This window comes from Gigantopelta aegis, chromosome 10, assembly GCF_016097555.1.
Source record: "Gigantopelta aegis isolate Gae_Host chromosome 10, Gae_host_genome, whole genome shotgun sequence".
Taxonomy (NCBI): Eukaryota; Metazoa; Mollusca; class Gastropoda; order Neomphalida; family Peltospiridae; genus Gigantopelta; species Gigantopelta aegis.
In genome coordinates this window covers 60,726,827-60,743,829 of record NC_054708.1, presented here as the reverse complement: position 1 = coordinate 60,743,829, position 17,003 = coordinate 60,726,827, and the positions used below count along the sequence as shown (strand labels likewise).

General features: G+C 36.0%; 1 long non-coding RNA gene across 2 annotated transcripts in view; it reads left to right on the top strand.

Annotated features, from left to right (window-relative positions):
- The window catches only part of LOC121384006, a 52,404-nt gene extending 35,952 nt beyond the window's left edge, over nucleotides 1-16,452 (top strand). The window contains exons 1-3 of one of the 2 annotated variants that reach the window (XR_005959326.1): nucleotides 8,287-8,596; nucleotides 12,176-12,346; nucleotides 15,780-16,452. This is a non-coding gene — a long non-coding RNA (uncharacterized LOC121384006). Of the gene's footprint in view, nucleotides 1-8,286; nucleotides 8,597-12,175; nucleotides 12,347-15,779 lie in introns of those variants that run through there. The other variant, XR_005959325.1, reaches the window with a different exon arrangement.
- The last annotated feature ends 551 nt before the right edge of the window (nucleotides 16,453-17,003 follow it).

Below are 17,003 nucleotides of genomic sequence, written 5' to 3'. Positions count from 1 at the left end.
TCGTGTGTCGCTTTTTTCCTTTTTTTGCTGTTGTTGGTGGTGTTGTTGTTGTTGTTGTTGCTTTTGCTAAACGAAACACGAAAAAGTGGGGGGGGGGGGCATTTATATAGATTGTTCCCCGGCGTTGAAAAGTGAGGGGGACGCGTCCCCCCTGTCCCTAACCGATCGACGCCCATGCATGTAATACCTATTTATTATTGACTTTAATCGATTGTAACCCATTGCTACTTACCATTCCCCGCAATGTGCACACTATATTATTGTATCTATAAATATGTATGTATGCCTACAAAATGTATATTTTTTGGCAAAATAAAATGTGTATAAGGTAAACAATTATTGACATGATATTAAAATACTTTACAATTGCATGTATATAATTTGAAATACGTACAGTTTTGTTATAATATTCATTAAAAAAACAAAACAAACAAGAACAAAAGCCGTTGGTAAAGTGGTAAATATGATACACGACTGGTTTATTAAGAGTCTAAAGGTTTTTTCAACGATACCACTAGAACACATTGATTTATTAATCATCGGCTATTGGATGCCAAACATTTGGTAATTCTGACATAGTCTTAGAGAAAATCGCTAAATTGTTTCCATTAGTAGCAAGGGATCTTTTATTTCCACCATCCAGCAGACAGGATAGCACATATCACGGCCTTTGATATACCAGTCGTGCTGCACTGGTTTCTGTCCCAAACCAGGTACACCGATGAGGATCGATCCCAGACTGATCGCGCATCAAGCGGGCGCTTTACCACTGGACTACGTCCCGCCACGGCTGGTTTATTAAAGGCATTAGCACGTGTTGTTCTGTTTATGATAAATACAAAATACTCTCTTATAACAACAGGTTACCTCAAATTGCAACATCATGACGCAGCTCCGTCAATACAGATGTTGTCGCATTGTTTCTAGAGGACAAGAGAACAGCTGTGTGTTCACCTAATTTCTATCCAAAAAACAAAACAAAAACAAACTGACCAAAACAAACAAAAAACATACACAAAAACACACACACAAACCCCTCAAATAAATCTGAACAACAAAACTGTATGGTCATTTGGCAAAATAGTGGGTTCCATGAATCTCTAATTAGTGCCTTGTCTATAGGAGGACAGCCACTCTACTGGCGATTTCATCCTTCTTGCACCGCCACAAAGAGGACTGCCACACCATACTATTGAAAGGGTCATATAAAATAATTTTGTAACAGATGCATCACATCTCTTTCCTGTCCTGGACTGGGGAACCTGGCCCAGGCTGGCACCTGTGTCCAGGACAGGCGTGCGCTACAACAGCTTGTTCTGAATGTGCATGTTAAACACTCTGACCTGACCTGACATGATGCACATTTTAAAACCTGTCTGCGGCACAACTCACTTCAAACTGTTATTACTATAGATAGTACTATACCAAATAACTTCCGGCTGGGTCAAAGTTCGAGGTGCACCGAACTTTTGATAGAGAAGTGAACACCACAAGTCCTGTGATTGGTTATAAATGTGAGTGTGTTGGTTGTAAAAAATAATAGTTTCATCTGGGTAAAATAAATGTGCAATTTTATTTCATCTAGTACCAATGTGTCAAGTAGCCTTGTGCTTGAAACATGTATGGGGTACCTGTAAAAAAAAGTACTCAAATTTTGTGCGAAACTAGGGTAGTCATAGACGCTACCCGTTATCTCAGAAACGAGCAGCTTGACCCCCATTTTTTTCTGATTCACTTTAAGTGTAAGGGGTGGTAGTATTTATATCCGTGGCGTTTATGTCGGTTGATACGTTGCAGGTAGGAGTTTTAGCCGCATATGTTACTATTGTCGTCTATGGGATTTGATTTGGTAGTATACACCCTATAGCACATATTCAGTGCATAATAAAAAATATTATGATTTTGTCATTTTATTTAATTAAACTATACTGGTTGATTAATTAGCCATCACTCGATCATGCAAGTTCACAATGACCTTGACCTTGACAATAATCTCTGTACATGGCTCTGAATGGAGTTTGAATCAAAGTTAGCACTGAAGAAAAGTTGGTTTTGGCCTATAATTCATACTGTAAAGATTTCAATAATTTCTTTTAACATGGTATTTGACTTGCCATATACAACTGCTCTTAAATATGGTATTATATATAGGCAACCTGAACTAAGATTTTAATAGCAATTTATTTTTATATTAAAAATAGCATGTGCCAATAGTGGGTTAATGTCTTTAGTTTCCATTAACATTGTTAATTTTTTATGTATGAAATTCTGAAAACTCAAATTTGTAAAGAAGTTGATTTTTATTGTCATTTTGACATATTTATAGGGTGCTAAGTTATATTTTAGACAAATTTGTAGTTTTATGCAAAATTTAAAGTAAATTTGAAGAAAAACTTTACCAAAAACATAATTAAATTTGTTGTCACTATTGTGCCTTCTGTTCTTATTTGTACATAACAATAAGGTTGTTAAACATATACTTAGATCTCCAGATCATTTTTGTTTCTTAATAATCACTTAGCTCTCATGAAAAGCATTTTGAGTTTATACTAGATTCAGAACCAATTTTTTCAGATTTGATTATCTGCCTTGGATTAAGTTGATAATTTATTTTATTGTTAAAGCTGTATTACCTAATGTTACTAGCTAAATAAAATGCTGGATTACAGATTGTAGGAATACATCTAATGTACATATTGTATTCATCCGGATTAGAAAATAATGCAAGAAAATAAATGTTCGGGTAATTTTGTCATTTAAAATAGTTTTTTTCAGTAATTAATCAAAAATAAATGTGTTAAAGCTGCATGATTATTCCAGATATCACAACTATTAAAACCTCCAACTACAGTAGGCTATAAATAAAATATGGTCAGGAATATTGGTGGCTGCCAATGGTTTTGATGGTTCATTATGAAAATCAGCATGGCCGATGGATTTGAAATTCCCACACCTGGTAACTTGAAGACACCCACACCTAGCATACAGGATTTCCTCCCAACACTAATGTTCAGGACATTAAGTCATTACTTCATACAGGTACAGTCATGTTTGTGTTTCCTTCCTCAGACAGTGTATTTTTTTAATACTGATATTTCTTTGATGTGCCTGTTAAGGTCTTCATAGTCTAGGGGTCAATCAAGTGCATGTGTTTTAATGGCATTCTTTAAAGGGGTAGAGGTACTCTGACTATCTTTGTTGTCTCTACATATATACCTGAGTACACACACCCAACTGAAAGTAAATATCTTCAGGAGTTTTATTTTAAAACATTTTGTTGTTTAATATGACATATTGCATTTGTACAAAACTATATGCAATATATATGCTTTTTGAGGTGTACATTATATTAGGTTGCACTGTAGAAACAACACTTTCAGTGAGGTTGTCAGTTTATGTCAGAATACACCAGATCCTGGTTGTCATAAAGACACATAGCTGGACACTTTTTGAAAAATGTATGTTATCAGTATAGGTAGTACTATACCAAATAACTTCCGGCTGGGTCAAAGTTCGAGGTGCACCGAACTTTTGATAGAGAAGTGAACACCACAAGTCCTGTGATTGGTTATAAATGTGAGTGTGTTGGTTGTAAAAAATAATAGTTTCATCTGGGTAAAATAAATGTGCAATTTTATTTCATCTAGTACCAATGTGTCAAGTAGCCTTGTGCTTGAAACATGTATGGGGTACCTGTAAAAAAAAGTACTCAAATTTTGTGCGAAACTAGGGTAGTCATAGACGCTACCCGTTATCTCAGAAACGAGCAGCTTGACCCCCATTTTTTTCTGATTCACTTTAAGTGTAAGGGGTGGTAGTATTTATATCCGTGGCGTTTATGTCGGTTGATACGTTGCAGGTAGGAGTTTTAGCCGCATATGTTACTATTGTCGTCTATGGGATTTGATTTGGTAGTATACACCCTATAGCACATATTCAGTGCATAATAAAAAATATTATGATTTTGTCATTTTATTTAATTAAACTATACTGGTTGATTAATTAGCCATCACTCGATCATGCAAGTTCACAATGACCTTGACCTTGACAATAATCTCTGTACATGGCTCTGAATGGAGTTTGAATCAAAGTTAGCACTGAAGAAAAGTTGGTTTTGGCCTATAATTCATACTGTAAAGATTTCAATAATTTCTTTTTACATGGTATTTGACTTGCCATATACAACTGCTCTTAAATATGGTATTATATATAGGCAACCTGAACTAAGATTTTAATAGCAATTTATTTTTATATTAAAAATAGCATGTGCCAATAGTGGGTTAATGTCTTTAGTTTCCATTAACATTGTTAATTTTTTATGTATGAAATTCTGAAAACTCAAATTTGTAAAGAAGTTGATTTTTATTGTCATTTTGACATATTTATAGGGTGCTAAGTTATATTTTAGACAAATTTGTAGTTTTATGCAAAATTTAAAGTAAATTTGAAGAAAAACTTTACCAAAAACATAATTAAATTTGTTGTCACTATTGTGCCTTCTGTTCTTATTTGTACATAACAATAAGGTTGTTAAACATATACTTAGATCTCCAGATCATTTTTGTTTCTTAATAATCACTTAGCTCTCATGAAAAGCATTTTGAGTTTATACTAGATTCAGAACCAATTTTTTCAGATTTGATTATCTGCCTTGGATTAAGTTGATAATTTATTTTATTGTTAAAGCTGTATTACCTAATGTTACTAGCTAAATAAAATGCTGGATTACAGATTGTAGGAATACATCTAATGTACATATTGTATTCATCCGGATTAGAAAATAATGCAAGAAAATAAATGTTCGGGTAATTTTGTCATTTAAAATAGTTTTTTTCAGTAATTAATCAAAAATAAATGTGTTAAAGCTGCATGATTATTCCAGATATCACAACTATTAAAACCTCCAACTACAGTAGGCTATAAATAAAATATGGTCAGGAATATTGGTGGCTGCCAATGGTTTTGATGGTTCATTATGAAAATCAGCATGGCCGATGGATTTGAAATTCCCACACCTGGTAACTTGAAGACACCCACACCTAGCATACAGGATTTCCTCCCAACACTAATGTTCAGGACATTAAGTCATTACTTCATACAGGTACAGTCATGTTTGTGTTTCCTTCCTCAGACAGTGTATTTTTTTAATACTGATATTTCTTTGATGTGCCTGTTAAGGTCTTCATAGTCTAGGGGTCAATCAAGTGCATGTGTTTTAATGGCATTCTTTAAAGGGGTAGAGGTACTCTGACTATCTTTGTTGTCTCTACATATATACCTGAGTACACACACCCAACTGAAAGTAAATATCTTCAGGAGTTTTATTTTAAAACATTTTGTTGTTTAATATGACATATTGCATTTGTACAAAACTATATGCAATATATATGCTTTTTGAGGTGTACATTATATTAGGTTGCACTGTAGAAACAACACTTTCAGTGAGGTTGTCAGTTTATGTCAGAATACACCAGATCCTGGTTGTCATAAAGACACATAGCTGGACACTTTTTGAAAAATGTATGTTATCAGTATAGGTAGTACTATACCAAATAACTTCCGGCTGGGTCAAAGTTCGAGGTGCACCGAACTTTTGATAGAGAAGTGAACACCACAAGTCCTGTGATTGGTTATAAATGTGAGTGTGTTGGTTGTAAAAAATAATAGTTTCATCTGGGTAAAATAAATGTGCAATTTTATTTCATCTAGTACCAATGTGTCAAGTAGCCTTGTGCTTGAAACATGTATGGGGTACCTGTAAAAAAAAGTACTCAAATTTTGTGCGAAACTAGGGTAGTCATAGACGCTACCCGTTATCTCAGAAACGAGCAGCTTGACCCCCATTTTTTTCTGATTCACTTTAAGTGTAAGGGGTGGTAGTATTTATATCCGTGGCGTTTATGTCGGTTGATACGTTGCAGGTAGGAGTTTTAGCCGCATATGTTACTATTGTCGTCTATGGGATTTGATTTGGTAGTATACACCCTATAATGCTGTGAAATAAAATGATTTTGTATTGTTACTTTATAGATTATGGAAAATTGTAAATAAATGCTGAATAGTCCTGAATACAAATTAGCACGACCAGGTAATACTGAAAGATAGTGATACTTTAAAATCTGTGTACAGGAAAGTTTTAAAATGTGAGACAAGGACTGGGATGTGGAGGTGGACAGCGAAAGAAGTTGAAAGATAGGAGGAGTTGCCAGGTCGGGAAGAAATGAGATGGAATTCAATGGAGTAAATGGAAAGGGAGCAGTGGGATTTAAAAAAAAACAGTTTTAAAGTGTGTCAATGAATCTCGGTTTTAGATTTCTTTGATTTTAATGTCGGTTGAGTGCAAGGTGGAATATTATCACCCTTTTTATTTTTTATGTATATAAATGATTGTTGGTGGGTGTGGGTAAATGTTTGCATACTTCCATCAAATAAATATTCAATAAAAATAAAACTTATATAATTATGTAAAAAGAAAAACCCACAATGTAAAGTGTAGTGGGTAAAAGCACAATACATTACCAATACACCAGTATTAAAATCAAAATGTTTTTTTTTTTTAAATTAAGATTAATTCTAGACGGAATCCTTACTTTATCTGAGACGGTAGATGAGTCATCAGAGGGTCTTCAAGAGTAGCTCGGTACTCTGTACACATATAGTACTAACCGGAATATCAATATTGATAATTATGAAATTGCTGTATTCAGAAATAGCGGAAAGTTATTTAATAACAATAATAATGATTTAATTGAAGTACCCTGCAGTTACAATAAAGTTTGATTTAATTGAAGTACTCTGCAGTTACAATAAAGTTTAATTAATATATAATGATATTTTGCAAAAACACAAAGAATAATTGCATTTCAGAATGGAAACTGGATGTTGCACATTGTAAGATTATGTAACATTATGTAATCACATACAAAGGAAACGAAGCTCTATGGGTTTTTTTGTCCCGGATCGGGCCCCTGGCTATCTCCAGGTACGAGATCCGGGACGACATGCACGAAACCAAAGTGGTATATGAGCATGTAAAAATAATTCCGATCTGCTCCATGTGTTTCATTTCTATTTGTTATTGTTGTCTGTTGTTGTCTGGTGTTTTGGGGGTTTTTTTCCCCAACTCATTTTTGTAAAATAATTTTAAATGTTAAACGCGATGTAGTAAACAAAACAAACCCACAAACCCTACTAACAACAACGCAAAAAACTAAACAAAAACAGACCTAAAACAAGATTTAAAAATGATGTTTATTATGTCCGATGAAATATTCTCTTAAGCTAGATTTGTAGGCCTAGTAGGGCATTTGCATTGTTCAGGGTGGGTGTGACACCACAGACACTTCCGGGTCCGCTCCTAATCATTAATATGTCTTTCTGTCTTAGTTTCGTTCCAGCCAGTGCACCACGACTGGTATATCAAAGTCCGTGGTATATGCTATCATGTCTGTGGAATGGTGCATATAAAATATTCCTTGCTACTAATCGAAAAGAGTAGCCTATGAGTGGCGACAACGAGTTTTCTCTCTCAATATCTGTGTGGTCCTTAACCATATGTCTGAAGCCATATTACCGTAAATAAAATGTGTTGAGTGCGTCGTTAAATAAAACATTTTCTTTCTTCTGTCTTAGATATCCGAATTAATTTGTCTTGTTCCATATGAGCAGTATTTCATTACACCTTTTGTTTCTATTGTCAATTCCAAAGTTGTCATTAAATGGTTTCCCAGTTATTTATCACGATTTCCGCACAAGGGCGCATTTTGGTAATCAATCTATTAATAGGGAAAGCGCATATTTGAAATATGTTTTAGTGTAAAGGCAGTGGGTTTCCTCACTTACGATGTAGACTAATTACTGAAATAACCATAAGTTAGCCACCAAATATAGCCAAAGAATTTGAAATATTATGAGATGTAGTTTAATATTTCTTTTTTCTTCTTTGTTTAACAAATTATAATAAATAATATAACAAAAACTCTTATTATGCTATGCTATTTGTTATGTCGAAGGGACGGGACGTAGCCCAGTAGTAAAGCGCTCGCTTTGTGCGCAGTTGGTCTAGGATCGACCCCGTCGGTGGGCCCATTGGGCTATTTCTCGTTTTAGCCAGTGTACTACGACTGGTATATCAAAGACCGTGGCATGTGTTATCCTGTCTATGGGATGGTTCATATTAGAGATCCCTTGTTACTAATAGAAAAATGTAGCGGGTTTCCCCTCTAAGACTATATGTCAGAATTATCAAATGTTTGACATCCAATAGCCGATGATTAATAAGTCAATGCTCTCTAGTGGTGTCGTTAAACAATTTTATTTTTTAAAACATTAACCTTGTTATTTCGAAAATAAAAAGATCATTATTTGTTGTGACGAAATACTCACTGGCCATAGCTGTCACAAATATGCAGGAACTATTTTCAGTGAGTATATTGAGTTGGCACACTGAGGGTTAATATATTCTGGTTCGGCTGTACTACTTTGTGAACTCAATCGGCGTGAACGAATTATACCCACGTCTGTTCTAAGCAGTGACAAGTCTCGTGGTCTATCTCGTCAAAACTACACACTGGTAAATGTGCCGGAATTTATTACTGTAAGTACGAACATTTTTAATACGCTCAGTCTACGTAATTATATATACGTTCATAAATATATGCACGTATTACATAATGATAATCATAATAGTGATAAAAAAAAAAAATAATGATCATAACAATAGCAATAATATTTATAGAAATCGATTAACAACTTTGTAAGCAAATTTGTGTTGTTCTTTTTGTTTACTTATTTAGAAAATTAATATTACCCCCCTTTGCACTGGATGTTATGAACAACGCTTATCTCGAAGCAGTACAGAGAGAAAGTAATTGGTGCGTCTGATTGGGCTGAGTGAGATAAGGTGAAGGGAGGGAAGGAGTTTCCAAGAAAAGTTCTAAACTATTTTGCTTAAATTAAAAAGTTTGTTTTGTCAAATGATACCACTAGAGCACATTAATTTATTAATCATCGGTTACTGGATGTCAAACATTTGGTAATTTTGACATATAGCCTAAGTGAGGAAACCCGCTTCATTTTTTAATTTCTAGCAAGGGATCTTGTATATGCACCATCTCACACACGGGATAACACATATCACGACCATTGATATACCAGCCGTGGTGCACTGGCTGGAACGTGAAATAGCCCAATGGGCCCACCGATGGGGATTGATCCCAGACCGACCGCGCATCAAGCGAGCGCTAAATACTAATGGGCTATGATAAAAATATATAATAGCCGTCACATTTAACCGTTTTATTAATTAACTATACGATTATACGTGTTGATATTAAGCAATAATGTGCATTATATATCGTTGAATATGCATACCAGGCCAAATGCCTTAATTGTCCTCTCCTCTGAAATTGACAACAGGCTGTCGTTTGTGTTTTGCCGAGCAATGGCCGCACAGGCGACGAATCGAGCGTATACTTTTGACGTTCTTCGTTCATAGCGAACACACACGAATTTGTTAAAAGTACAGTAGAACTTGTATTTCATATTTGTGCATGATATTATTATATGGTAACCAGACACTGTAACTTTAAAACGTCCAGAATGCCATTAAAATTAGGATTTAAAAAATGCACGAAACTCGGATAGCAAAATACGCTTCCTATTATATATTAAACTAGCAACATGACACCATCACCACTATCACCACTACCACCACTACCACCCTATTATCTCTGATTTACTTGAACGCTGAAGTCGATGAACAGGTCCGTAGCCAGCATTTAGAATGGGTCGGGGTTGGGGGGTCGACTAGGTATTTGGTGTATTGCCCGACTGGCTTTAATCCCCGACCCCCCCCCCCCCCCCCATAAATATGGGTCTGATGACTGTCTTTATATTTGTGGTTTATATATGTTGAATAATAGGTTGCATGGAGCAGCTATAACCACGTGTTACTATTATCATCTATGAGATTTGATTTTGTGGCGTGCGCCCTCCTGTGATACAATATATATCTATTTAAAGCAATGCTCGGATATTAACATAATAGCAATACAACAAACCAAACTGGTACATCATGGTACCGCGTAGATTGTAGGCCCCATGCATATGGTTGAGTTAAAGAAACTTCCTTTTTATGGAAGCTTCGATAGCTCAGAGCGTATCGTGGTTAGTCTTGCAATTTGCGGGCGAATCGGTGCCACAGGTTCGAGTCCCAGCAACGGCATGGGACAATTTTTGAGGCCAGAAAGGATTTAATTATCCCCTGCGCCAGTGCGTTAATATTTATGTATGTAATAGTCAACCTCGACACACATACAATATATAGATATTCATACATCAATACATACATAGACACATACATACACACACATACATACATACATACACACACACATACATACACACACATACATACATACATACATACACACACACACACATAAATACACACATACATACACACACATACATACACACATACATACACACACATACATACATACATACATACATACATACACACACATACACACACATACATACACACACATACATACACATACATACACACACACACACATGCACACATACACACACACACACATACATACATACATACACACACCATACACACACATACATACATACATACACACATACATACACACACACATACATACATACATACATACATACACATACATACACACACATACACACATACATACACACATACACACACAAATACACACACACACACACACACACATACATACATACATACATACATACATACATACATACATACATACATACACATACACACACATACACATACATCAATACATACATATACATACATACATACATATATACATATATATTGTACATAAATGTATATATTAGCCATTCGTTTTCTTCTTTTTTTTTAAAAACACAACAAACATAAATTTTTAACACAGAGACAAAGATGTTTTGTTCCACACTTGCTGTCAGCTGACCTATCTCGGTATCACCCGAGCCCGGGGTACACAGAAAATGCAGTGCATGCCGGGTAATCATCCCCCGTGTAGAGCCATACACTCTGGAAGCCTCAGATGTCTAGCCCCTTATCTCCATCTGGATCATCTGGTATACAGTCATGTAGAACATAAAAATCCATACACTAGGATGGGGCGTGTAGATGAACCTTAGATGGATTTAAGCACGAACATCAATTTAAAAATGCAAAATGAAATGTCATTGTTATGCATAATACAGCCACTGTTTTGTTTATGGCATCTGTAGTTGAATGCGCATAACGTGCGACGCATATATGTATGAATATTCTAATTCATCGATTTGATGACAGCTGCTATCAGATACTGAAATTTCTCATTAGTTATGTGCATGTATATTTAGAATATTAGTCATTAAATGATCACCACCAGCTAACAGCTGATCTACAGGGAAACATACAACTAGAACGTGCTAAACGTTGTAATTCTAATATTGTGCCAATGGGATGCTGCTGCGTACAAAGCCACTCGAATATTATTAAAATTACAGCCAAAAGTTGCCAAAGATATGTGTATATATATATATATATATATATATATATATATATATATATATATATATATATATATATATAGACACGTACAAAATTTATGGTTTAAAATATATAAATGTTTGGTAAAACTTTAAAAATATTTATGATAGTCTTTTAATAGTTGTAAAGTCTGTCATAAATCCTTTTCTTTCTGTATTATTACATTATTGTTGTTGTTGAATTAAGTTTTGTAATCTAAATACAAGGTAAGAAGTAATTTTTGTCTGACTATAAAAGATCTGTTTTGCTGCTAATCGAAAAGAAGCCAATTATGGCGCTTTTTATTTCAACACCTTTTTTATTTGCCTGTCACCCCATACTTATTTACGAATCACAGCGTTTGTCCCTCCCCCCATCACCACCACCACACATACACACACACACACACACACACACACACACACACACACACAAACACACACACACAGAAACACACCAATATGGGTGCCCCCAATATAAAATCCATTTAGGAGAGGGGTGGTAAGTAAACAAGGTATATTTTGGGAGTCGTTGCCACAATTATAGGTCGAATCTGTCGTCAAGTAGGATTGAGTAATTCTGTGGCACTTTCTTTCCCAACAGACAGGACAGCACGTACCACGGCGATTGGTATACCAGTTGTGGGGCACAGAATGAGACAGAAAAAGCCCAGTCAGAGAATGCGTCCACCAAGAAGATTCGATCCAAAGATCCAAGCACCTCAAGCGAGTGCTCTACCGACTGAACTAGAGCTCGCCCCTGGACATGCTAATGGTGTTTGTGTGTGTGTGTGTGTGTGTGTGTGTGTGTGTGTGTGTGTGTGTGTGTGTGTGACCTTTCTAAATAGTACATATTATTAGTATTATTATTTTAATTGTTTATAATACAAGTGCTTGTATATCCAATGTGTTTGCGGTCGTGTGCTAATATTTGTAGAAATCATTGTTTATTTTTTTTAGTAATATATATGCTTTCGTACTTCGGAAATTATTGGAAGGTAACATCTGGTTAGAGCTACTACAAACATTGGTACAATTATAAACACCTTGTTTATACTGCTACTGTAACCAGAATATCTTTAATGTGTAATTTTAGTCATGAAAAAGGATCTGTTAGTCGTAAATATGACACAATGGCAGCAAAGTCTGGACAGTCCCTTTAAAATTGGGGCGGGACGTAGCCCAGTGGTAAACCGCTCGCCTTATGCGCGGTCGGTCTGGGATCAATGCCCGTCGGTGGGCCCATTGGGTTATTTCTCGTTCTAGCCAGTGCCCGATTGGTATATTAAAGTTGTGGTATGTGCTATCCTGTCTGTGGGATGGTGTACATATAAGATCCCTTGCTACTAATGGAAACATGTAGCGGGTTTCCTTTCTAAGACTGTATATCAAAATGACTAAATGTTTGACATCCAATAACCGATAATTAAAAAATCAATGTGCTCTAGAGGTGTCGTTAAATAAAACAAACTTTAACTCTTTAAAAAATCAACTTGAAATAAGCTAACATTATATATTAGACAATATAGACTCGTACACTCCACATTTGCAGACACAAACATTACACATTAATTTGTAGGTCAGTCAGATGGCATTGTGTGAACTAGAATGCATGTATATATATATTTGATTCTTATGCAAATGACCACATGACTTTTAAGCAGACGTCTATTTATCGCACTTACAAATAACGCACATCACTGCACTCCATACCGTACACATCTCGATACTGGCGCGGACGTGATGCATCCGTATTGGAAACTGTTTGCGCTGACAGCTGCAAGATGCGGTTTTAGTCCAGCGCGTTATTTATACTATAAGTTGTAACACTTTCTGTGGGATGTGGGTTATTGTTAGGCTGTCTGTACTCGGGGAGCAGTCAGTGCCAAGGAGTGCATACTCCAGTCAACAAGCTAGTCGCGTGGACAGTGGAGCTACTTGTTTGACAACAACCGCTAATTACTCATTAAGTCAACAACAGAACGTGTGCGACTGTCGCCTTACGGGATTCCAGATTTAATATTATTGGCCAAGTACAGACACACTTTGAAAAAAACTACATGCCATAAGTGGACCGTTTGAGTTGCAGGCGATCGCGAGTTCAATACCCAGAGGCGGATCCATGTGGTGGGGTGGGACCAGAGGACCCGTCCCCCTTATATAAATTAAAGTGCCACATTTTTTAAATTAAAAAACACACATTAAGTTGCCCTTTTTGCAAGTTGGTCTATGCGCCATTTCCCCTTTAGTGTGGTGTGTGTCAACTTATTTTCGTGCTTATATCTAATTAAGGTTCAAGTACGCTGTCGAGGGCACACACACCTCAGCTATCTGGGATGTCTGTCCAGAGCAGTGGGTTAGTTGTTAATTGTTAGTGGTTATTGACAGAGAAGAGGGTGTAGTGTGTAGTGGTCTTACACCTACCCATTGAATCGCTAAAACTCGTTCTGGGTGGGAGCCGTTACCGGACTGCGAACCCTGTACCTACCAGCCTTGTGTCCGATGGCTTAACCACGACGCCACCGAGGCCGGTCGCGAATGTTTAAGTATTATAAATGTATGTAGTAACACGCGTTTAGAAAGAAAGAAATGTTTTATTTAACGACGCACTCAACACATTTTATTTACGGTTATATGGCGTCAGACATATGGTTATGGAGCACACAGATTTTTTGAGAGGAAACCCGCTGTCGCCATTACATGGGCTACTCTTTCCAATTAGCAGCAAGGGATCTTTTATTTGCGCTTCCCACAGGCAGGATAGCACAAACCATGGCTTTTGTTGAACCAGTTATGGATCACTGGTCGGTGCAAGTGGTTTACACCTACCCATTGAGCCTTGCGGAGCACTCACTCAGGGTTTGGAGTCGGTATCTGGATTAAAAATCCCATGCCTCGACTGGGATCCGAACCCAGTACCTACCAGCCTGTAGACCGATGGCCTAACCATGACGCCACCGAGGCCGGTGTACACGCGTTTAAGACATAAAGAGGCTTTGTAAATTCGGCCCTATATGATTAGCTATCGGCATCCGTAACAGTAATTGTGTGGTTGTAAAACATCTCTAATATCGTTCATATTGATTTTATGTTTAATGGATACATGTATCCGTGATACTGAACTACTTATTACATGAATAATACTGGACTGTCAGATGTTGGGTTCGCAACCCGGTAACGGCTTCCACATAGAACTTGCGTTTTATGACTTCTTCACATGTATACGCACTAATCACAAACAAAATTAATAACTATTAACCTCTATATCCTGGGCAGCCAACTCATATACTTGAGGTGTGTGTCTAGGCCAGCGTGCTTGAACATTAGTGGATATAAGCACGGAAATCATGATACTAAAATTATAAAATTGATTGCTTTTTAACATTAGTGATACAGATATACTGCCAGTAGTTGAATTATTAAATGTTACTATTATTAACAGCAATAATATATTAGCTCACGAGTAATATCTGCAATGCTGATTTATTGGTAAAAACAGTAATACTAATAATCTGCTGGCAATATTGACATTTTTGCTGATTACAATATTGGTATTCATTTAACGGTAATTTTTTTATTATTAATATACTATTCTTGGCGCTGTTGTGTATCCATTGATCTATTAATTCTATATAATTATATTAATATGTGTTAAACGTCTGAAACAGAACAGCGAATAAATCTTTCATGTACGAATTGATCACAGAGGTGGGTCCATTTTTTAATGGCTACACCTTTTTACGGTCCCGGCAAAGAAATTCACAGGGTCGATGCGGGATCGGTGCGGGGTCCGTCCGGTCCCTGAGGAAACACTGACTGCAGTTTGAAAATTAAAGTTTGTTTTGTTTAACGACATTGATTTATTTATCACCGGCTATTTGATATCCAACATTTGATAATTCTTCATCTAGTTTATTTAAATTACTTGAATAGGTTTTTTGTTGTTGTTGGGTGTGGGGGTGTTTTTGTGGGGTTTTTTTTTTTTTTTTTTTTTTTTTGGGGGGGGGGGGGGGGGGGGGGGGGGGGGGGGTCTTTTTTTTTTTTTTGCATATAGGGCCTACACAATTCTTTGGAATGATAAGAATGTCCGGATGGTAGCCTATGATTATGTTGATTATTAACGTGTTAACCATACGACTTAGCGGCTAAACTAAACTCGCGTTTCAGTTGGTGCTCAGTATATTTATTTAATTTTCTTTCGTTTACAGATTAACACACTTGCAGCGTGTTATGCATTGAATCTACTTAGCGCCGATCGCGAGGGACGGGACCGATTGTTCTCGGTTAAACCACTCAGCACTGAACATGATGGACATTCATGCAGTTAAACGAATACTATGTGACCAGTACTTACAAAAATGGAATAGTGATAAATTTGACTCATCGAAAGGTATTAACTACAGAATGTTCAAGCATGAATTTAAATTAGAAAATTATTTGTTGAAACTCAACAAAAAATGCTAGAATTCTTTGTAAATTTAGAACTGGAAATGTCAGACTTCCTATTGAAACCGGTAGATGGTTTAATATTGAGAGAGAAAACAGAATATGTCACTTGTGCAACACTGATGTTGGTGATGAGTTTCACTATATTTTTAAATGTACGTCTTTATCTACTGATCGAAATGTGTATATACCTAGTTACTATACCAATAGAGCAAGTGCAATTACCTTTTACCAGTTATTTTCTACAATTAAAAAATCACTTTTGTGTAAACTATGTAAATATTTGCAAATTGTCATTGAGAGGGTCAGTCTTCCGGGTTAATATTACTTAAATAGTATGTCCATTACCAAAACAGAAAACACTTTGTAACTTATTTTGTTTATATTTTCTCCATACTGCACTCGGTGCAGTTTATGAGAATAAAATTCTTGTCTTGTCTTGTCTTGTCTTGTAATATATGTGGACCAGTTATTAGATGTCATGCTCGCTGCAGATTGCAGGGAATAACGTCTTATAGATTAAAGTTTGTTTTGTTTAACGACTCCACTAGAGCACATTATTTATTTATTTATTTATTAATCCTCGGTTATTGGATGTCAAATATTTGAAAAGTCTGACATATTTTTAGACGAAACCCGTTACATTTTCACATTATCATCAAATAATCTTTTATATGCACTTACCCACAGGCATGGCAACATGTACCATGACCTTTGATATACCAGTAGTGAGACACTGGTTGTGTTATTGTACAGACAGGATAGTACATACCGCAGCAGTCAAATCGTCAGAAATGCACTTTTTACTGAAATGTAGCAAATTTCATTAATTAAGAAACGCTTATTGAAAAGGCGTAATTAAAAACAACCATACAAGACTAGGCTATAAGTGGGGAGGAAGTAATAATAATTTTTTTTAAATAGGTCACCGTAATAAAAAAAAAACTTTTCCTTATTTCAATTTCGTCTAGAGGTACAAAACCTCC